Genomic DNA, 22,886 nt, shown 5'->3' with positions numbered 1-22,886 from the left:
ACTTTAATATTGAAAATGAATTTCAAGGTAACCAGAAAAAAGACCCACTTCGACCCACTAATATGATTTACAGTAAAAATCTGCTCTTAAAAAAATTACTTTAGAACTTAGAGTCTTAAATGTAATTAACGTTTTGCTGTTATGCAGTCGCCACCGAAATTCTCTCCAAATTCATAAGAAACATTCAATATTATTAAGTCCAACCAAAAAAGGAATAACATTTAAAGTATCAAGATGATACAGGTTAAATTTTTATATAAGGGAAAAATGTAAGAAAAATAGTTACAATCTACATAATGTATCTTGAAATCTATGAAATATATAAAAAGGCATCCTTTGAAATAATAATGGCAAATAGCTCCTAAATATTAAGACACTTAAAGCTACATGCTTTAATTTCCGAATGAGCAGAACGAAAATTTATGTTTAAGCTAGGCACCGAAGGTTACTGTCAGGATATAATCTTACTTATAGGATATAATCTTTAATAAGACTAGGGAAAACAATCTTTCCTAAGAAGAGCATACCAAACTGTTTTTTATGTACACGAATGTCATGCAGCTTTAACGAACGAATGCCTGCGTTCCCTGGTAAGAAAATGTTAGAAGGCATATATCATTTAAAAGATACAGGATGCAAATTTAATCCACATCTAAAAGCTAAAGCTCGGTAAGGTTAAAAAAGTTTTTGCATCACTTAAAACACCTGTAGGAGAATGTGCACAGTGGCATATTCAAGTGACATTTTAGCAGAATTTCATAAGTATGTGCTACAGAACTGTAATATTTCATAATAACGAAAAAATACATATTTGAAACGTAATGGATCATATAACAAAAATGAAATTTTACTACCCAAGAAACTGAGTGACGCTAATATTTTTGTAGCAAAGAAAGAAAAAGGTAAAAGCAAATGTGGAATAGATTATCTTCATCACCACACCTTCCATCATCCCTCAGCCATAATCACTTTGGTGTAATATTCGGGAAGTGCACAAACGTCAAAATCTGACAGACACGCGGAGCTGTAGCCCAACTCCACATCAAATCGCTCTGTCTCGATGGCGTTTGCTGTTAAGTGCAACGAGGAGACCAATCTCCTCTGAGGATTGTGCCACAATTCACGAAGGTGGGGCGGTAGCCTACCGGCACAAAAAAAAAAAAAAAAAAGCTTACCGGAGGAAAAAAAAGAGGCGGGGGGTGGAGACAGAGCCAACAGCCATTTTCCCTCAGAGTTCAAAACACAGGCACTTTTCTCGAGCGCCGGATCCGCACCCATTAGCGTGGTTAGAGACACTCCACCCGGGTGGTGGTGGACAAAAGAGGGCCTAACGGCCCCCACCCCAACAAGAGAACGAAGATACACTTAACAAGCCCCAGCCGCTGAATCCCCGAGGAGGTGCGGAGGGGTGGCTACTCACTGTTTAATGTAGGGCCTTTTACCTCAAAAACAAACTACGCGAAAGCGAAAGGAAATAGAAAGCTCAACCCCTACTACCGGAAAAAAACTGCCACGGCCGAGCTCCGGCCTGTAGCCTGAGGAAAAATGCCCTGCTCCCTACTCCACACGTTGCGGCCCTCTTACCTCTTTTTTTCCTCGCGGTGGCGTTTCTCTATCCTTAGATGGGCTCCAGGTGAACCGTTTCTCCTGTTTAACGTCCGCTTAATGCTCCCGCAGCTGCGGTTTCACCTTTTAGGGCCTAGTCTCTTCACTCCGACTCGGTCCTAGCTGCCAACTCCAACACTAAAATGAGCCGCTAAGGCGGCAGTCTCCCGTAAAGGAGAGGGCAACACAAGCAGTCAAGATCCTGAAAGGCCTGGGAGCTGAGTGACGCTTAATGGGGCTGGGCTCCACAAAACCCCTTAAGGGCGGGACACCGGGACGCTGGAGCTCCAGAAATCGCCTGCCCCGGCCCTCTTCAATATGGCGGATCCGGCAAGCCAAAAAAACGGCCGAACAGCGGCAACCGCGGCGGCGCAAACTCCCACCAGCCTCAGCGCCAGTCGGAGCCTCCAATATGACGCCGCGCCGTGCCGCCCCGCCCTCTCGAAGCCCCCCCTCTCGACCCCGCCTCCTAATCTTGCCTGCTGCTGCTGCTAAGTCGCTTCAGCTGTGTCCCACTCTGTGCGACCCCAAAGACGGCAGCCCACCAGGCTCCACAGTACCTCGGATTCTTCAGGCAAGAACACTGGAGTGGGTTGCCATTTCCTTCTCCAATGCATTAAAGTGAAAAGGGAAAGAGAAGTCGCTCAGTCGTGCCCGACTCTTCGCGACCCCATGGACTGCAGCCCACCAGGCTCCTCCGTCCGTGGGACTTTCCAAGAGTACTGGAGTACTGGAGTGGATTGCCATTGCCTTCTCCGCCTTATCCTGTCTAATACCTGATCAATCCTCGGGACCTTACTTTTGGCGCGTTCCCCTCCCCGATGAAATTAAAAGACTCTTGCTCCTTGGAAGAAAAGTTATGTCCAACGTATACAACATATTAAAAAGCAGAGACATCACTTTGTCAACAAACGTGTGTCTAGTTAAGGCTATGGTTTTTCCAGTGGTCATGTATGGATGTAAGAGTTGGGCTATAAAGAAAGCTGAGCGCCGAAGAATTGATGCTTTTGAACTGTGATGTTGGAGAAGACCCCTGCGAGCTCCTTGGACTGCAAGGAGATCCAACCAGTCCATCCTAAAGCAGATCAGTCCTGGGTGTTCATTGGCAGGACTGATGTTGAAGCTGAAACTCCAATATTTTGGCCACCTGATGCGAAGAGTTGACTCATTGGAAAAGACTATGATGCTGGGAGGGATTGGAGGCAGGAAGAGAAGGGGACGACAGAGGATAAGATGGCTGGATGGCATCACCGACTCAATGGACGTAAGTTTGAGTAAACTCCAGAAGTTAGTGATGGACAGGGAGGCCTGGCGTGCTGCAGTCCACGAGGTCGCAAACAGTCGGACACGATTGAGCGACTGAACTGACCTCCAGCAATGGCCTTATTTCACTGGAACTGGAAAGAAGTTATAGCCCCACCAGGAAACCAGTCAGTTTGACTGCGGCATCCTAGTCCTGTGCTGAAGTTAAAAGTGGTGGTAAAACTCACTCACTAAACACTCTCCGCCTAGTTACTGGCTGTGCGACCTACCCTTCCAGGGATCGCGATAGGTCTCACGTATCCCACCCCTTTAGTTCTGGAGCGTCTTAACGGAAAAGCTGCATCGGTAAGCGGCCAGAATAAAAAAGTACATTATTGAGACTGGGAGTCAAACCCCAAGGTACGTAGGCTGAACAGGAAAGGCAGTGACTCCCAAAGAATTCGAAGAAGGTGTTAATTACAGAGATTAACCGCCTGGGGTGACCCATAGCATTCACACTTCCATTGCTAGGTTTGTTGCATTGTGAATTTCTTCTCTTCCAACAAACCCAGATGAATGCATTTGTAAGTCTTTTTTTTTTCCCCCCAGAATCGAAATGCGAGAGAGATGGTGGACTTGAATGAAATACTGAGACTCCTCAATGATTTACGTTCCTTGTCTACAGTCTCCGAGGCTTCACTTTGCCCATCACTTGTTTCGACCTCCTAGCTCTGCTAAACTCAGCCCACTATAGAGTCAGTGTCACAGAGTCAGAAAGAATTGTCGATTTGGCAGGATCCCCTGAGTGAAATACCTCTGAGAGACTAATATGAAAGCCTGTTGGTTATCTCTTGAGAAAATATTAAGGTGACCGTGTGAACTGTGCCCTTTATTAATAGCATATATTTTGTTAATCGATTTTTGTTACGTTAAAAAAAAGTTTTCATGGGATAACTCCCACTTAGTTTTGATATAGAATATTTTTAAATGTAGTACTGAATTCAGTTAGTATTATTCGTTCCTCTTCTGGATCTGTCTGCAAACGTCCATCCATGTACAATTGCAGGTGTGCCAATTATGGTGATTGTTAACACTTGTGATTTGGAGATTCCTAACAGAAATTACTTAGGTCATGGACATAGGTAAACGATATAGATGCATTTTTGGCATACAATGCAATCGGATGGTAGATCATCTGTCCCAACAAATACTGACAGTACTTCAAAAACAAACTTTTCACCTCATTGTCCACCCTCCATCCTCTAAAGTAACTATTCTGACTTCTATTGACCTAATTGTTTTACCTGATTCAGAGCTTTATATAAATAATCATACAAAATGTAAACTTATTTTTTACTTTTTTGCTCAACATTGTGTCTAAGAGCTTAATTTGTGTTGCAGTCATACAACTTTACACAACTGTCTCTTATTAGTGTTAACAATACATGTGAGTCATCTCCAGGTTGGAACTGTTATAGATAAAATTGCTATGAATGAGTAAGTTTTAAGCCCTGTCTTTTGGAGGATGTACAAGTGGGATTTTTTGAGTATTTTTATGTTTATCTTTAATAAAAAGTGCCAAAAATTTATCAAAGTAATTGTGTTTATTCAAATATAAACTTGCCATTTTTTGTATGTCAAAGGAACCAAATGATGTCACATGTTGACAGTTTCTGTGGTGGAATCTATAAATGATATCCCTACTAGCAGTCCCCTACACTTGTATCAAATCAAATTGAGGTCACAAACAACCTTCTTCCTATGCTCCAGGGCAACATTAAACACCTTGGCTGCAGAATGAGTCTGGAAAATATAGCTTTTCAATTTTCACATTTTCTATACACTTAATGCCACAGGAGAATAATAGTTCTAGATTAAGGTAATAGTGAAATTATATTGAATTGCATCAGTTAAAGTTTGTAAGCACAAAGACTTCTTCCCATTTCTCTTGTTTTGGTTTCTCTGTCTTTAGCTTTAATATTAAATAGTACAGTCTTATTGGAGAAGGAAATGGCAACCCAGTCCAGTATTCTGGCCTGGAGAATCCCAGGGACAGGGGAGCCTGGTGGGCTGCCATTTATGGGGTCACACAGAGTCACCCACGATTGAAGCAACTTAGCAGCAGCAGCAGCAACACAGTCTTATTACTTTGTTCTCCCTTATTAGAGAAAAACTGTTACTACATTGTATTTCTAATCAGAACTTCGCATTGCACTTTTTTCCCCCCAAAACACTCGTAAGTAACTTATTATGAAACTACTCTTATAAAATAGATGCAGGGAGGACTTGATAGCAAGAGGAGTTTCATAAACCATCTCTCCAGCAAATAAATTATATTATTGAAATATACAGATTACATATTAATTCTACTTAATCTTCTTTAAATTTTTTTTCAGAAGAAGCAACATGCACGAAGCTTGTAATACTTCAGAGTTATTTTCTGTCCTGTTCCCACTCTGTTCCATAAACTATATTGTAAACTTCATATCTGAGCTGTGTCTGTCCTCTTAAATTCTAAAACTTCACCTAAATTTGCATCTACATAAAAGTCCATTACAGGTTTATTTGTTTTTCAAAGTACTTTATGTACTTTTCTTTCATGAAGCAAACTCTGTTAACTTTTAAAATGTAAATCAGATAATGTTATACTCATGAACAGCTGCACTCTCCAGGAAATTTCTATTGTCACCATAATAAAATCCAAACTCACAAATGAGGCCTACAATGTCTCATACGATCTATTATCTCATTTAAGATCATGTTACCAAAAAAAAAAAAAAAGATCATGTTACCAGACTGAAGCTATAGCAAGCTTTGTTTGCTTCCATTAAGTTTCTCAAAGATCACAAGTTCCTATTTCAGGGCTTTTGATTTGAGTATTCTCTCAATACTGGATGTATTTCCACCAATATTTCCATTGGTGGTAGTATCCTTATTATAACTGAATTATGTGTTCATTCATCACTGTTTCAAGAGATTTATTTCTAACAATAAAATCTAAAGTGCCCCATAGTCACAATCCCTTTTCATAACCGCAGTTGCCTGAATGATTTATTTCTCCACCATTTATATATGTACATTACCTTTACCACCTACAGTGTACACCTGTACCACCTACACCAGTGGTTCCACCAGTACTACAGTGTAATCTCCATGAGAGCAGAAACCTTGTTCAATCATAATTATCAAAAACTCTCAAGACTGAAATTTTATGCTTTCGACAACCCATGAAATTTGCTTAGTACTGTTGCATGAATCTCAGATGAAGAGATGAGACACTCATGGACCACTTCTTATTCAAAAATATTTTTTTGCCTACTCACATCACAGCAGGCAACAAAATCTTCGTATTTTCTCTTGTTTTCCAAGTCTCATGGATATTAAAGTGAAGCATCCTTCAAAACTGTTATCACCAGAGCATTTATTAGCTTTCTAAAAGGTTTGTCACACTGAAAGAGGCAGGACTTCAAAATGCAGTACAATTTGAGACTGATGTTACCACAGAAGTACCTAGAGGGTATAAAAAGATTTACACTTGCATAATGAAACTTTGGGGGTACAGCCTTCTGAAATTGGTTTAAAAATATGTCTAGGACCCAAGGAAAGGACACTGGTTGGGGTTTTACTATGTTTAGGGAATGAGGCTGATGGGATTTGCATGATAGGGATTTGCTGATATCAAAGGAGGTAGTAAATTGCTTCAATATATCCAGAAGAGACACAAAGGACAGATAAATCTATAAATTGTCAGCAGGCAAACATTAAAAAAAGCAAAACAAAAACACTACAAAACTTCTGTGGTGGTTCAGATGGTAAATAATCTGTCTGCAATGCAGGAGACTGAGGCTTGATCACAGGGTCAAGAAAATCCACTGGAACAAGGAATGGCCGCCTGCTCCAGTATTCTTGCCTGGAGAATCCCATGAACAGAGGAGCCTGGTGGGATACCATCCATGGGGTCACAAACAGCTGGACACGACTGTGCAACTAACACACACACACACACACACAAACATCAAAAAATGGACTAGTCATCTTCCCTACTGATCCAGTAGTTAAGATTCTGTCTGCAATGCAGGTAACCCAAGATTCCATATGACTGGGGGGCAACTAAGCCCATGCACCACAACAACTCACCCTATGATCTAGGGTCCAGAAATCACAACCACAGAAGCTGACATACCTAGAGCCTATGCTCCACAACAAGAGAAGCCACTACAATGAAACTAGAAAGTAGTCCCTACTTGCCAAAACTACAGAAAACCAATCACAACAAAGACCAAGCACAGCCAAAAAAAAAAAGTTTTAATGTGTAAAGTGACACATTAGGCCAATGAAACTAACTGATATTTTCAGGACAATCTGTCCAAATGCAAAAGAATACACTTTCTTCCCAAGTATGCATGATACTTGGAATCATGTATCATGAATGTGGAACATTGTACACAACAGACCACATCTTGGGTTACAAATTAAGTCTCAGTAAATTTTAAAAAATTGAAATCATATCAAGCACCTTTTTTGACCAGAATGCTATGAGAGTACATATCAATTACGGGGGAAAAACTGTAAAAAACTCAAACATATGGAGCTTAAACAATATGTTTCTAAATAAAAACAAGTTACTGAAGAAATAAAAATTAAAAGGATATACCTCAGCAACCCGTTCCATTAGTCTCGCCTGGAAAACCCCATGGACAGAGAAGTGTGGTAGGCTACAGTCCATGGTGTTGCAGAGTCAGACACGACTGAGCCACTTCACTTTTTCACTTCATTTGAAACTCTGGGCCTCCTGAGTCTGGGTGATTTTCTTCTTCCCCAGGTTTTTAGCCATTATTTCATCAAATAATCTTTCTGTTCCATTCTTCTTTTCTTCTAGTATGAGACTCCTATGATTGGAATATTGGTATGCTTGATTGAAAGTGGAGAGTGAAAAAGTTGGCTTAAAGGTCAACATTCACAAAACTAAGATCATGGCATCCGGTCCCACCACTTCATGGGAAATAGATGGGGAAACAGTGGAAACAGTGTCAGACTTTATTTTTCTGGGCTCCAAAATCACTACAGATGGTGACTGCAGCCATGAAATTAAAAGACACTCCTTGAAAGGAAAGTTATGACCAACCTAGATAGCACATTCAAAAGTAGAGACATTACTTTGCCAACAAAGGTCCAAGGCTATGGTTTTTCCAGTGGTCATGTACGGATGTGAGAGTTGGACTGTGAAGAAAGCTGAGCGCTGAAGAATTGATGCCTTTGAACTGTGGTGTTGGAGAAGACTCCTGAGACTCCCTTGGACTGCAAGGACATCCAACCAGTCCAGTCTAAAGGAGATCAGTCCTGGCTGTTCTTTGGAAGGAATGATGGTAAAGCTGAAACTCCAGTACTTTGGCCACCTGATGCGAAGAGTTGACTCATTGGAAAAGACTCTGATGCTGGGAGGGATTGGGGGCAGGAGGAGAAGGGGACAACAGAAGATGAGATGGCTGGATGGCATCACTGACTCGATGGACGTGAGTCTCAGTGAACTCTGGGAGTTCGTGATGGACAGGGAGGCCTGGCATGGTGCGATTCATGGGGTCGCAAAAAGTCGGACATGACTGAGCGACTGATCTGATCCGATCTGATCTGATACTTGATTGATATTGTGCCGTAAGTCCCATAAGCTAGCTCACTCTTCACATTCTTTTTTCCTATAATACTGTCTTTGAGGTATTGATTATTTCTTCCACTTATCTGCTTTGAATCTGTCAAGTGTATTTTTTAGTTCAATTCTTATATTCTTCAACTCAGTGATTTCTGTTTTTTATATAAATTTTTATTTATTTATTTTTGACTATGCTGGGTATTCATTGCTGTGTGTAGAGTTTCTCTAGCTGCAGTGGGTGGGGGTTACTCTCAAGTTGTGGTGTGTGGGCTTCTTTTTATTATCATGTTTTAGTTTTATCATCTATTATCATTTAGACTAAAAATGATATTAATTTAAATGATTGTTCTCTTTAAGCCATTTTAAGCATTTTAAAATGAACAAGTAGGCCATTTTATTATACTCTTTTGGTTTCCTAGGATAGCAACCATATTTCTAATACAATTTGTGGAAAATATTCTGTGATAAAGCATACCTGTCCATTTTGATGAAAACTTTAAAAAAGTTTTGGTACTCTGGTAAAAGGCAGTCTCCTTTTTAGGTCAAAGACTAACAGCCATTGTATCTGTTTATCTATGTAAGCAGAATTTTAAACAACCGTATCTTAATATGCTGATAAAATTTTAGATAGAGAAGGGTAAAAATGCAGATTGTTATTCTAATTCCCCAATAAGTTTCCTTCAGTTTTTAGAAAGTATAGGCAGCTCAGTATACCAACTCGGATTTCAAAATGCTAGAATAGATTGCAATGCTTATTAACAGCAATATGTAAAACAGTAGAAATAAAAAATAAAATGAGTAACTTTATACTATAAAACAAAACAAGGCACTTTTGATAACTATACGCAAAGCTGAAATAAACATGTTTTTCATAAAGCACACTCACAGGACTCTAGGTGACTTTTGTAAAAGGTGAAAGTAAAGGCACTTTATAATTCTTTTTCCTAACACCACTGGGCTTCTCCTGTTGCCAAGATGGGCTCTGGGTGCACTGGCTTGATAGCTGCGGTACACTTGTTTAGTTGCTCCCTGAGGTATGTTGACTCTTCTTGGACCAGGGATAGATCCTGTGTCTCCTGCATAAGATAGACTCTTTATCACTGAGCTACCAGGGAAGCTCTATTGGTAGTTTCCTTTCTTGTATTTTTTGTCTTTCCACTACAGTTCTCATTGTGTTTTCCCACTTTTCTCCTAAGTTCACTGAACATCTTCATAATCATTATTTTGAAGTGCTTTTTTTATTATAGCTTTTCTTTTTTCAAATTTTAAACTTTTTATTTTGTATTGGGGTACTGGTTGGATCTCCTTGCAGTCCAAGGGACTCTCAAGAGTCTTCTCCAACACCACAGTTCAAAAGCATCAATTCTTCGGCGCTCAGCTTTCTTCACAGTCCAACTCTCATAACCATACATCACCACTGGAAAAACCATAGCCTTGACTAGATGGACCTTTGTTGGCAACATTATGTCTCTGCTTTTTAATATGCTATCTAAGTTGGTCATAACTTTCCTTTCAAGGAGTAAGCATCTTTTAATTTCATGGCTGCAATCACCATCTGCAGTGATTTTGGAGTCCAAAAAAATAAAGCCTGACACTGTTTCCACTGTTTCCCCATCTATTTCCCATGAAGTGATGGGACCAGATACCATGATCTTACTTTTCTGAATGCTGAGCTTTAAGTCCATCCTAAAGGAGATCAGTCCTGGATGTTCATTGAAAAGACTGATGTTGAAGCTGAAACTCCAATACTTTGGCCACCTCATGCCAAGAGTTGACTCATTGAAAAGACCCTGATGCTGGGAGGGACTGGGGGCAGGAGCAGAAGGGGACAACAGAGGATGACATGGTTGGGTGGCATCACTGACTCGATGGACATGAGTTGGTGATGGACAGGATGGACAGGGAGGCCTGGCATGGGTCACAGAGTTGGACACAACTGAGCGATTGAACTGAACTGAACTGATAGTCAATTAATAATGTTGTGATAATATCAGGTGGACAGTGAAGGGACTCAGCCATATATACACATGTATCCATTCTCCCCCAAACTCTCCTCTCATTTAGGCTGCCACATAACACAGAGCAGAGTTCCCTGTGCTATACTGTAGGTCCTTGTTAGTTATCCATTTTAAATATAGAAATCTGTACATGATATTCCCAAAGTCTCTGTCAGGTAAATTTCTTATCTCTGTTTCATTAAGGATTTTTTTGCCTCACTTTGTTTGGAACATATTTTTCTGTACCTTCATTTTTTTTCTTAACTCTGTGTTAGTTTTTATGCATTAGATAAATCAATTACCACTCCTGGTCTAGACAGAATGTCCTTGTACAGGAGTTGAAAATTCATTGTTTATACTTGCACTAACTCTTGTTTGGCTCACAGACATCTGTGATGTTCAAGTAGCCTATTTTATTTTTCATAGCTCCCCATAATTGAGAGTATGCCAAGTCCAGTATCCCAAAAAGGAAGATCTCAGCCAGCTCAGTTTCAGGCTCTCTGGGAGTCAGAACTTAAGGAAAGAGTTTTTAAAGTATTTGTTTTTGTTGTTGTTTGGTAACTAAGTCAGATCGACTCTTAGTGACCTGTGAACTACAGCATGCCAGGCTCCTCTGTCCTCCACTTTCTCCTAGAGTTTGCTCAGTTTCACGCCCACTGAGCTGGTGATGGCATTCAACCATTGCATCATTGGTCACCTCCTTCTTCTTTTGCCTTTTGCCTGGGTTCTCTTACCTTCCTTCTCTCTGCCTATACCCCTTCCCAATACAGTCTCGTGCTTTGTCAGCAGATGCAAAGAGTCAAATCACTGAAAAAGATCCCGATGCTGGGAAAGACTAAAGGCAAAAGGAGAAGTGTTACGTCACTTCAGTCATATCCAACTCTGCAACCCTGTGGACTCTGGCCTGCCAGCCTCCTCTGTTCATGGGATTTTCCAGGCAAAGACACCAGAGTAGGTTGCCATTTCCTCCTCCAGAGGATATTCCCAACTCAGAGATTGAACCCACCTCTCTGATGTCTCCTGCATTGGCATGCAGGTTCTTTACCACTAGTCCCACCTGGGAAGCCCAAAAGAAGAGGTAGTTATATTCTTAGTTTTAATTTCTCCATAGTGGCTGTATAATTTGCATTCCCACCATCAGTGCAAGAGGGTTTCCTTTTCTGTACATGCTCCCCAGCATTTATTGTTTGTACATTTTTTGATGATGGATTTTGATACCCCACTTTTGATTTGCATTTTGCTCATAATAAACAATGGAGAGCATCTTTTCATGTGTTTATTATATATCTGTACATCTTCTTTGGAAAAATGTCTCTTTGGGTCTTCTGCCCAGTTTTTGATTGGGTTGTTGTTTTTCTGGTATTGAGCTGAATGAGCTGCTTGTATATTTTGGAGATTAATCCCTAATCAGTTATTTTGTTTGCTATTCTTTTCTCCCATTCTGAGGGGTATCCCACTACTGGCCATATACCTAAGGAAACCATAAATTGAAAAAGGCACATGTACCCCAATGTTCACTGCAGCACTATTTACAATAACCAGGACATGCAAGCAACCTAGATGTCCATCAACAGATGAATGGATAATGAAGTTATGGCACATAATATAAAATGGACACATCTGACTCAGTTCTAACAAGGTGGACAAATCTAGAGGCTATTATACAGAGAGAAGTCAGAAGGAGAAAAACAAATATCGTATATTAGCACATATATGTGAAATCTAAAAAGATAGTACTGATGAACCTGTCTGCAGGGCAGCAGTGGAAATGCAGACATACAGAATACATTTGTGGACACAGGAGAAGCAGAGGGTGAGATAAATGCAGAGAAAAATATTGAAACATACAGTATCATGTGTAAAACAGATAGCTAGTGGGAATGTGCTGTATGATGCAGGGAGCTCAAACCTGATGCTCTGTGACAAACTAGAGAGTGGGATGGGAGGGGAGGTGAAAGGAGGGAGGGAGGTTCAAGAAGGAGAGGATGCATGTATAACTGCTGTCTGATTTATTCAATCAACATGGCAGATTCATATGGACATTGGAAAAACCAACACAACATTGAAAAGCAATTATCTTCCAATTAAAATAAATTTTAAAATTTAATATATAAAATATTTTTAAAGCTTATATTAAAAAAAAAAAGAGGTAGAAAGGGTGGCAGAGGATAAAACAGTTAGATAGCATCATTGACTCAAAGGACATGAATTTGAGCAAACTCCAGAAGATGGTAGAAAATAAAAGAGGCTTTGCATGCTGGAGGGGACTGCAGAGTTATACACAACTTAGCAATTAAACAACACATCTATAACTAAGTTTACTTTTCTCAGAACTAATAGATAATTTACACTCAATAATTTACATCCTGCATCTTTCACCTTCTAACTCTGTATGAGCTACTACACCTACTATTCTTTAACTCTATGCTAATTTCTTCCTGCACCTGGCACTTTCCTTTACCAAGTTGCCTTTGCAGCTAGTCCTTGTAATTTATTTTAATTTCAGAAAGAAGGCTGCAGTACAATAAACCAAGCACAAATGGACCTAGTTACTGGGCTACTTATTACTGATTTCTAGTGGCCTTGGCCAGCAAAGGCTTGAGTGGGGCTTGGTTCCTAGCCAGAAACTGAGATTGGGTCATAGCAGTGAAAGCACCAGATCCTAAGCACTATATCAGTGGTCAATGACAAGGGTTCTGGCCCTTTCACTTGCAGAAAAGAATTTCAATTAAGACAGAATGTAAAGAAGCAAGTAAAGTATTTATTAGGAGGAAAAAGAGTATAGTACATGCACAAGGCAGCATAGGGGCAGATTCAGAGGGTGAGTCCCTGATTTGCATCAGCATGGCAGGTTAAATCATTTAAAAGTGGCATTTCTTTTGGTTTTTCCTTTGGCCAGCCATTATGATTTACCTGATTCACAGTCCACATTTGCTATATCTCAGGATCCTCCCATGTAAGCTCAGGCATCTCTTAGCCAAGATGGATTCTACCACAAAAGTGTCTGGGTAGAATATCCCTTGTCTTGATTCTCCTTTGGCCTCCAAGGAGCATTTTCTGTGCATGTTGCTCAAGGGAGCTTTTGACTTCAGGGTCAAGTGGTCTGTGCAGGGAATAGCCTCCTCTCCTAATGCCCTGCTATTCTTGTCTTGGACTTCTGGGCAATAGAGAATGAATCTTCAATTGCTCTACCCTGGGGGCCCCAACTTTTCCAGTAGTCATGTATGGATGTAAGAATTGGACTATAAAGAAAGCTGAGCAGCGAAGAACTGATGCATTTGAACTGCGGTGTTGGAGAAGATTCTTGAGAGTTACTTGGACTGCAAAGAGATCCAACAACTTCATCCTAAAAGAAATCATCCCTGAATATTCATTGGAAGGACCGAGGCTGAAACTGAAGTTTCAATACTTTGGCCACCTGATGCAAAGAACTGACTCATTGGAAAAGACCCTAATGTTGGGAAAGACTGAAGGCAGGAGCAGAAAGGGACAACAGAGGATGAGATGGTTCGTTGGCATCACCAGCTTGATGGACATGAGTCTGAGTAAACTCCAGGAATTGGTGATGGACAGGGAGGTGTGGCATGCTGCAGTTCATAGGGTCACAAAGAGTCGGACTGAACAACTGAACTGAACTAGGGGGCCCAACTACCTTCTGCCTCTTGACTGTTTTGAAACAATGCAAGAAGATGACTGCAGGATTCTTACCTCTCTGTTACTTATCACATATATTAGACTGGGAGCACCATCTATAAAGTCTCTTGGTTCCCCTGGCAAGGGAAGGGGGGAAATGTTTCTTGATGCACTAACTTGCTGTGTTCTCCTCTCTGCTGGTTGAGCATTAAAGCCATCTTTCTATTACCTCATAACACTTTCTCTGCATTTTTCATTTCCTTTGATGGGCTAAAAAGCCAAGATTTTGACAATAACACTATGACATACAAACACATTTTTTGTTTCCTTTGTAGGAACTTAAGTGGCTGCATAAAAGCATCTGACATAAAAACAATCAACTGTTGAAAGGCTATGGGGTACAACTTTCCCCAACTTATTCTTTACAACTTGGACAACATAATTCATCCATTCTTCCATCCAAAAAAAAATTATATTCTAGGCATTTAGTTCAGTTTACTTGCTCAGTCACAGCCAACTCTTAGTGACTCTATGAACCACAGCACACCAGGCCTCCCTATCCATCACCAACTCCTGGAGTCCATCCAAACCCATGTCCATTCTGTCAGTGACGCCATCCAACCATCTTACCCTCTGTCATCCCCTTCTCTTCCTGCTGTCAATCTTTCCCAGCATCAGGTTCTTTTCCAGTGAGTCAGCTCTTCACATCACGTGGCGAAAGAATCGGAGTTTCACCTCCAATATCAGTCCTTCCAACAAACACCCAGGGCTGATATTCTTTAGGATGGATTGGTTGGATCTCCTTGCAGTCCAAGGGACTCTCAAGAGTCTTCTCCAACACCACAGTTCAAAAGCATCAATTCTTCAGCCCTCAGCTTTCTTTATAGTCCAATTATCACATCCATAAATGACTACCGGAAAAACCATAGCCTTGACTAGATGGACCTTTGTTGGCAAAGTAATGTCTCTGCTTTTTAACATGCTGTCTAGGTTGGTGATAGCTTTCCTTCCAAGGAGTAAATGTATTTTAACTTCATGGCTGCAATCACCATGTGCAGTGAATTTGGAGCCCAGAAAAATAAACTCAGCCCCTGTTTCCACTGTTTCCCCATCTATTTGCCATGAAGTAATGGGACTGGATGCCCTGACCTTTGTTTTCTGAATGTTGAGCTTTAAGCCAACTTTTTCACTCTTCCCTTTCACTTCCCTCAAGATGCTTTTTAGTTCTTCTTCACCTTCTGCCATAAAGGTGGTGTCATCTGCATATCTGAGGTTATTGATATTTCTCCCGGCAATCTTGATTCCAGCTTGGACTTCATCCATCCTAGCATTTCTCATGATGTACTCTGCATATAAGTTAAATAAGCAGGGTGACAATATACAGCTTTGACGTACTCCTTTTCCTATTTGGAACCAGTCTGTTGTTCCACGTCCAGTTCTAACTGTTGCTTCCTGACCTGCATATAGGTTTCTCAAGAGGCAGGTCAGGTGGTCTGGTACTCCCATCTCTTTCAGAATTTCCCACAGTTTATTGTGATCCATGCAGTCAGAGGCTTTGGCATAGTCAATACAGCAGAATAGATGCTTTTCTGGAACTCTCTTGCTTTATTGATGATCAAGCAGAGGTTGGCAATATGCTCTCTGGTTCCTCTGCCTTTTCTAAAACCAGTTTGAACATCTGGAAGTTCAGGATTCATGTATTGCTGAAGCCTGGCTTAGAGAATTTTGAGCATTACTTTACTAGTGTGTGAGATGAGTGCAATTGTGCAGTAGTTTGAGCATTCTTTGGCATTGCCTTTCTTTGGGATTGGAATGAAAACTGACCTTTTCCAGTCCTGTGGCCACTGCTGAGTTTTCCAAATTTGCTGGCATATTGAGTGCAGCATTTTTACAGCATCATCTTTCAGGATTTGAAATAGCTCAACTGGAATTCCATCACCTCCACTAGCTTTGTTCGTTGTGATGCTTTCTAAGGCCCACTTGACTTCACATTCCAGGATGTCTGGCTCTAGGTCAGTGATCACACCATCATGATTATCTGGGTCCTGAAGATCTTTTTTGTACAGTTCTTTTGTGTATTCTTGCCACCTCTTCTTAATATCTTCTGCTTCTGTTAGATCCATACCATTTCTGTCCTTTATCGAGCCCATCTTTGCATGAAATGTTTCCTTGGAATCTCTAATTTTCTTGAAGAGATCTCTAGTCTTTCCCATTCTGTTGTTTTTCTCTATTTCTTTGCATTGATCTCTGAGGAAGGCTTTCTTATCTCTTGTTGCTATTCTTTGGAACTCTGCATTCAGATGCTTATATCTTTCCTTTTTCCTTTGCTTTTCACTTCTCTTATTTTCACAGCGCTTTGTAAGGCCTCCCCAGACAGCCATTTTGCTTTTCTGCACTTCTTTTCCATGGGGATGGCCTTGATCCCTGTCTCCTGTACAATGTCTCAAACCTCAGTCCATAGTTTATCAGGCACTCTATCTATCAGATCTAGTCCCTTAAATCTATTTCTCACTTCCACTGTATAATTATAAGGGATTTGATTTAGGTCATACCTGAATGGTCTAGTGGTTTTGCCTACTTTCTTCAATTTTAGTCTGAATTTGGCAATAAGGAGTTCATGATCTGAGCCACAGTCAGCTTCCGGTCTTGTTTTTGTTACTATCTCCTAAAAAGGCTTCTAGCTATTCTTAATTATTCCTAAACCCTAAACTCAGTGAACTTCTTTTGCCATAAATATTTCCCTCACAAGCAGGTCTCAGAAAACAATCCTTCCCATGGCCTCAAGCTGTGGCCTACGCGCTCATTCTGGGACATTCTTTGTAATGATCTTTGAACAAATGTCAATGGTTACTTTATAGGTTATTTTCTGGATACAACTCCTGAAGGCTTTGTGCTTTCTCATGCTTGTCTCAAGCACCTTAACATTCTTTACAGCCAACTCAACCTAAGAAAGGAAAGAATAAGTCAGAATCACAAGGCCTAACTCCATTTCCCCAAGGCCATGCCTGCGAGATGAGGAGAGGGGGTTGGGGCCGTGTCTCCATTTTGTCAGTAATGCCGAACGCAGCTCCTGACAGGTGTTGGCTATCTGGTGATGTCCATATGTAGAGTTTCTGTTGTGTTGTTGGAAGAGGGTGTTTGCTATGATGAGTGTGTTCTCTTGGCAAAACTATATTAGCCTTTGCCCTGCTTCATTCTGTACTCTAAGCCCAAATTTGCCTGTTACTCCAGATGTGTCTTGACTTCCTACCTCAGTGTGATTTGCTGGAGCAGTCATGAAGAGACATCCCACATCCAAGGTAAAAGAAACTCAAGTAAAACAGTAGGTGCTGAAAGAGGGGATCAGAGGGCAGATAGACTGAGACCACAATCACAGACAACTAGCCAATCTGATCACATGGACCACAGCCTTGTCTAACTCAGTGAAACTAAGCCATGCTGTGTGGGGCCACCCAAGATGGATGGGTCATGGTGGAGAGATCTGACAAAATGCTGTCCACCAGAGAAGGGACTGGCAAACCACTTCAGTATTCTTACCTTGAGAACCCCATGAACAGTATGAAAAGGCAAAATGATAGGATACCGAAAGGGGAACTCCCCAGGTCAGCAGGTGTCCAATATGCTACTGGAGATCAGTGGAGAAATAACTCCAGAAAAAATGAAGGTATGGAGCCAAAGCAAAAACAACACCCAGTTGTGGATGGGACTGCTGATAGAAGCAAGGTCCGATGATATAATGGGCAATATTGCATAGGAACCTGGAAAGTTAGGTCCATGAATCAAGGCAAATTGAAAGTGGTCAAACAGGAGATGGCAAGAGTGAACGTCAACATTCTAGGAATCAGTGAACTAAGATGGACTGGAATGGTTGAATTTAACTAAGATGACCATTATATCTACTACTGTGGGCAGGAATCACTTAGGAGAAATGGAGTAGCCATCATAGTCAAGAAGAGAGTCTGAAATGTAGTACTTGGATGCAATCTCAAAAATGACAGAATGACCTCTGTTTGTTTCCAAGGCAAGCCATTGAACATCACGGTAATCCAACTCTATGCTCCAACCAGTAACACTGAAGAAGCTGAAGCTAAATGGTTCTGTGAAGACCTACAAAACCTTTCTAGGCATTATGCTCAGCGTTATAACTTTTAATGGGGGCTTCCCAGGTGGCACTAGTGGTAAAGAACCCACCTGCCAATGCAGGAGACTTAAAACAGACTGGGGTTCAATCCCTGGGTCAGGAAGATCCCCTGGAGGAAGGTATGGCAACCCAGTCCAGTATTTTTTTTTTTAATTGGAGGCTAATTACTTTACAATGTTGTGGTGGTTTTTGCCATACATTGACATGAATCAGCCGTGGATGTACATGTGTTCCCCATCCTGAAACCCCCACCCACCTCCCTCCCTATCCCATCCCTCAGGGTCATCCCAGTACACCCGCTTTGAGTGCCCTATTTCATATATCAAACTTGGACTGGTCATCTACTTCACATATGGTAATATACGTTTCAATGCTATTCTCTCAAATCATCCCACCCTTGCCTTCTCCCACAGCATCCATAAGTTTGTTCTTTATATATGTGTTGCTTTTGCTATCTCACATGTAGGGTTATTACTATCTTTCTAAATTCCTCATATTTGCATTAATATGCTATATTGGTTAATATACTGTTTTTCTTTTTGACTTACTTCACTTTGGATAATAGGCTCCAGTTTTATCTATCCCATTAGAGCTGATGAATTGCATTCTTTTTATTTATTTATTTATTTTTGGGGGGCGTCCCTGGGTGGACTTGATGAAATGCATTCTTTTTAACAGCTGAGTAATAGTCAACAATAGCTGTGTATAGTTAACACAACTTTCTTATCTATTCATCTGCCAGTAGACATCTAGGTTGCTTCCATGTCCTAGCTATTGTGAACAGTGCTTCAATAAACATCAGGGTACACATGTGTCTTTGAGTTCTGGTTTCCTCAGTGTATATGTGCAGCAGTGGTACTGCTGGGTTACATTGCAGTTTTATTTCCAGTTTTTTAAGGAATCTCCACTCTGTTCTTTCTGCACAGTGGCTGTACTAGTTCACACTGCCACTAACAGTGTATGAGGGTTCCCTTTTCTCCACTCCTTTCCCTTTTCTCCTCTCCAGCGTTTATCATTTGTAGACTTTCGACAGCAGCCATTCTGACCAGCATGAGAGGGTACCTCATTGTGGTTTTGGTTTGCATTTGTCTGATTATGTCCACTCCAGTAGTCTTGCTCAGAGAATCCAAGGAACAGAGGAGCCTGATGGTCTACAGTCCATTAGGTGGCAAACAGTGAAACAGAATCCAAGTGACTTGGTACACAGGCATACCGCTTAATCAGTCTATAATTTTATAGTACTTGTTAATCAACTCATACTTGTTTTATACTATACCTGTTAGAATAGCCAGAGCTACTCTACCCCATGCAGTTCACCATTAAAAGGGGATCTCTTAAGGGTTCACTATTGTTGGAAGAAACCATTTCCAGCTCAAGTGGTCTGGATTCCGGTTCTTACCTCTGTGACTTTCGGTACAATTGTGTCTTGTCTAGTCTTTAGTCACTCAGTCGTGTCCAACTCTCTGCCACCCCATGGACTGTAGCCAGGCAGGCTCCTCTATCCATAGGGATTCTCCAGGCAAGAATAGTGGAGTGAGTTGCCATTTCCTTCTTCACGGGAATCTTCCCGACCCAGGGATCCTTCCAGGCTCCCGTGCAGTTGAAAGGAGAGCGACTTTACTTCACTTTCATTTCCACTTTGCATAGACAGCAGACCAATCAGGTTCTTGTAGTGAAGGGAGACCTGTGCTGATCCCGCTGCAGACTTGCGACCAGAGGGAGGCTTTTAGCAAGCCGCCCACCATGCCCCTACCCCCTATGCCTAAGCCTTCCCTTGGCTAACCGTGTCCCTGTACCACAACAACATGGCTTCTCTTCCTCAGCTCTAAAACAGGGGCTTCCCCGCAGACGTCGCTGTCCGCCCAGTCCCGCCGTCACCAAGCCTCGGACAGCGGTTAAGTCTTGGGAAGCGAGCTGAAGCACAGACAACGGCGAACGCCGAGGGACGGTCGCGCTAGCCCCACACCGACCCGCGAGCACTGGGACGACCCCACCCCACGCCTGCCAGACCACCCCGCCACTGGGGCACCACGGCCCTAAACTCACTTCTCTTCGTGTCCGCGCCGCTCTCAATTCTGCGCCGCACCCAGGGGTGCGACAGCCCCGCGGCACCTGTGGTTTGAGAATCGCCTTAAGTTTTACCCGGCATTTGGAGGCGGAGAACTTTTGGCCACTGTCTGCCCGGCTACTTCCCTGTCACCAGGATCAGGTTCGATAGGTCTGCGATGGTGTGCGGCCCCATGAGGCGGCGGGCAGGCATCGGCCAAGGCCTGACCAAGGAAATCTGCCCCTGCACCCTGGCCGCTGCCCGACCGAGCCCGTTATTTTTAATACCAATCTTCAGGAATTGAGGCGCGTTGAGATTTGCAACAAAATCGGACCGTTGGGATAAACATTCCTTGCAGTAGCGAAATTTGCATGCAAGTAGAAAATTTATGTTACAGAAAGTAAACTATTCATCCTACAATGTTTGTCTGCTGTGGGTCTGGGTGAATACAGAACTCTGCTGCGCTTAGTTCCATATCCTACTTTTCCTAAGCAAATCTGAATCCTCCCCCTTTCCCATCTCCTCCCAGGTGGCTCAGACAGTAAAGAATTCACCTGCAATGCAGGATACATAGTTCGATCCCTGCACGGGAAGACCCCCTGGGGCAACCCATTCCAGTATTCTTGCCTGGAGAATAGGCAAGACAGTGGAACCTTGTGGGCTAAAAGTCCACAGGGTGGCAAAGAATGGGACACCACCTAGTGACTAACCCATACCACCCTTCTCCCTTCCCCCTTCACTCTTCTTCCCTCTCCATCCCCTTCCACACTTCTCTTTTCCTGGTTTCTTTGACACCTTGCAGGTTGCAGCGTCTTAATATCTAGAAATTCGGAGTCTATTCTTTTCCAAATTCTGCTAACAGCTTTCATGTGCATCTTGGCTTCTATAATTTTTACCAATTCTTTCAAAACACATGCTGTGCAGCACTTCAAACCAAAAAAAAAATATGTGTATTTTCTGCTGTTTATCGTTTTAAGTGAGATACAATTAGCATCCTTAAGACATTTTAATAAAGCTAAATTGTCAAATCATAACATTACCAAGTATCCTGTAAATATATTTGGATTTTTCTAATAACTGTGACAATTTCTTTGTGACTCTACAAGTTTAGGACTCATTTCAGTCTACATAAGTTGTAAATCTTTCCTTCCCTTGTTCAAATATAAGGTAATCTGATGAATACAAATGTTAGGCTAAAGGTTTGCTGGCAATACCACATTTAAAGGAACTTTTATATATTTCTTGTAACTAAGAAACAACTAAGTTGTTTTTTTTTTTAAAGAATACTTAAATTTTACCATTAAATAATATTTGTAAATTTAAAATTATAATTAAGAAGATATTAAAAAAAGATAGCAAGAATACATGGAAGACCTATACAAAAAAGACATTCATGACCCAGAAACCACAATGGTGTGATCACTCACCTAGAGCTGTTGCAGGAAGGGGGACCCCTTCCAGGGCCGGAAACTGGGCTCTTGTCTAACACTTGGAAATGAATTGTCTAAGGAGACACATGTGCTGACAAAAGCAAGAAATTTTATTGGGCAAGGGCACCCGAGTGGAGAGCAGTAGGGTAAGGGAACCCAAGAGAACTGCTCTGCCACATAGCTCCCAGTATCAGGTTTTATGGTGATAGGATTGGTTTCCAGGTGGTCTTCGGCCAATCACTCTAATTCAGAGTCTTTCCTGATGGCGCACACATCGCTCAACCAAGGTGAATGCTAGCGAGAGGGATTCTGAGAAGTAGATGGACAACCAGTGTCTCCTTTTTGACCTTTTCTGAACTCTTCCAGTTGGTGGTCGCTTATTAGTTCCGGATTCCTCATCAGGATTTCCTGTCATAAAACAACTCATGCAAATGGTTACTATGGTGCCTGGCCAGGGTGGGCGGTTTCAATCAGTGTGCTTCCCCTAACAGAGCCAGACATCCTGGAGTCAGAAGCCAAGTAGGTCTTAGGAAACATCACTAGGAACAAAGCTAGTGGAGGTGATGGAATTCTAGCTGAGTTATTTCAGGTCCTAAAAGATGACTTGTATTTTCAGATCCAATATTTATTTTTTATTTTCTTCTATCAATTTTATGTGTCTATTGATATTCTCATTTTGTTATAGATCATTTCTTGAGTTCTCTTTTAGGTCTCCAACCATATTTAAGACAGTTGTTTTAAAGTCTGTCATATTTAAGACAGAGAACTATGTTTCTTTTGGCCAGTTTCTGGAAATGTATTTTGTTGCTTTGACTTTGTCATGTTTTCCTATCTCTTGACATACTTTGTAATCTTTTGTTCAAAACATGGCATCTGATGAAAAGCCTTCTCTCTTACTTTTCATGAACTGACTCTTAACCAGTTAATGGTGTAGTGGCTCAGCATCAATTCCATATCTAACAACACAGTTTTTGTAAATGAGGGAGAAATTAACACAGAACACCAAAAGCAAGGGAGTTCATTAGCTACACCTCACCTTAGGAAATACTACAGAGGCATACAAGTTGGAACAAACAAACAAAATAAATGGTACAGACACTAACTTGAAACCACATATGCATTGCTGATTTTAAATGTTTTAGTT

At 41.4% G+C, this 22,886-nt stretch overlaps 1 protein-coding gene across 2 annotated transcripts in view; it reads right to left on the bottom strand.

Annotated features, from left to right (window-relative positions):
* Window positions 1-1,924, bottom strand: part of LOC138986328 (ubiquitin carboxyl-terminal hydrolase 9X-like) — a 149,723-nt gene extending 147,799 nt beyond the window's left edge. For both annotated transcript variants that reach the window (XM_070365477.1, XM_070365478.1), the window contains exon 1: window positions 1,585-1,924. The gene's annotated coding sequence lies outside the window, so the exon portion shown is untranslated. The remainder of the gene's footprint in view (window positions 1-1,584) is intronic.
* Window positions 1,925-22,886: the final 20,962 nt, after the last annotated feature.

The sequence above is a fragment of the Bos mutus genome, chromosome X, assembly GCF_027580195.1.
Source record: "Bos mutus isolate GX-2022 chromosome X, NWIPB_WYAK_1.1, whole genome shotgun sequence".
NCBI lineage: Eukaryota > Metazoa > Chordata > Mammalia > Artiodactyla > Bovidae > Bos > Bos mutus.
This window is presented reverse-complemented; position numbering and strand designations above follow the sequence as displayed.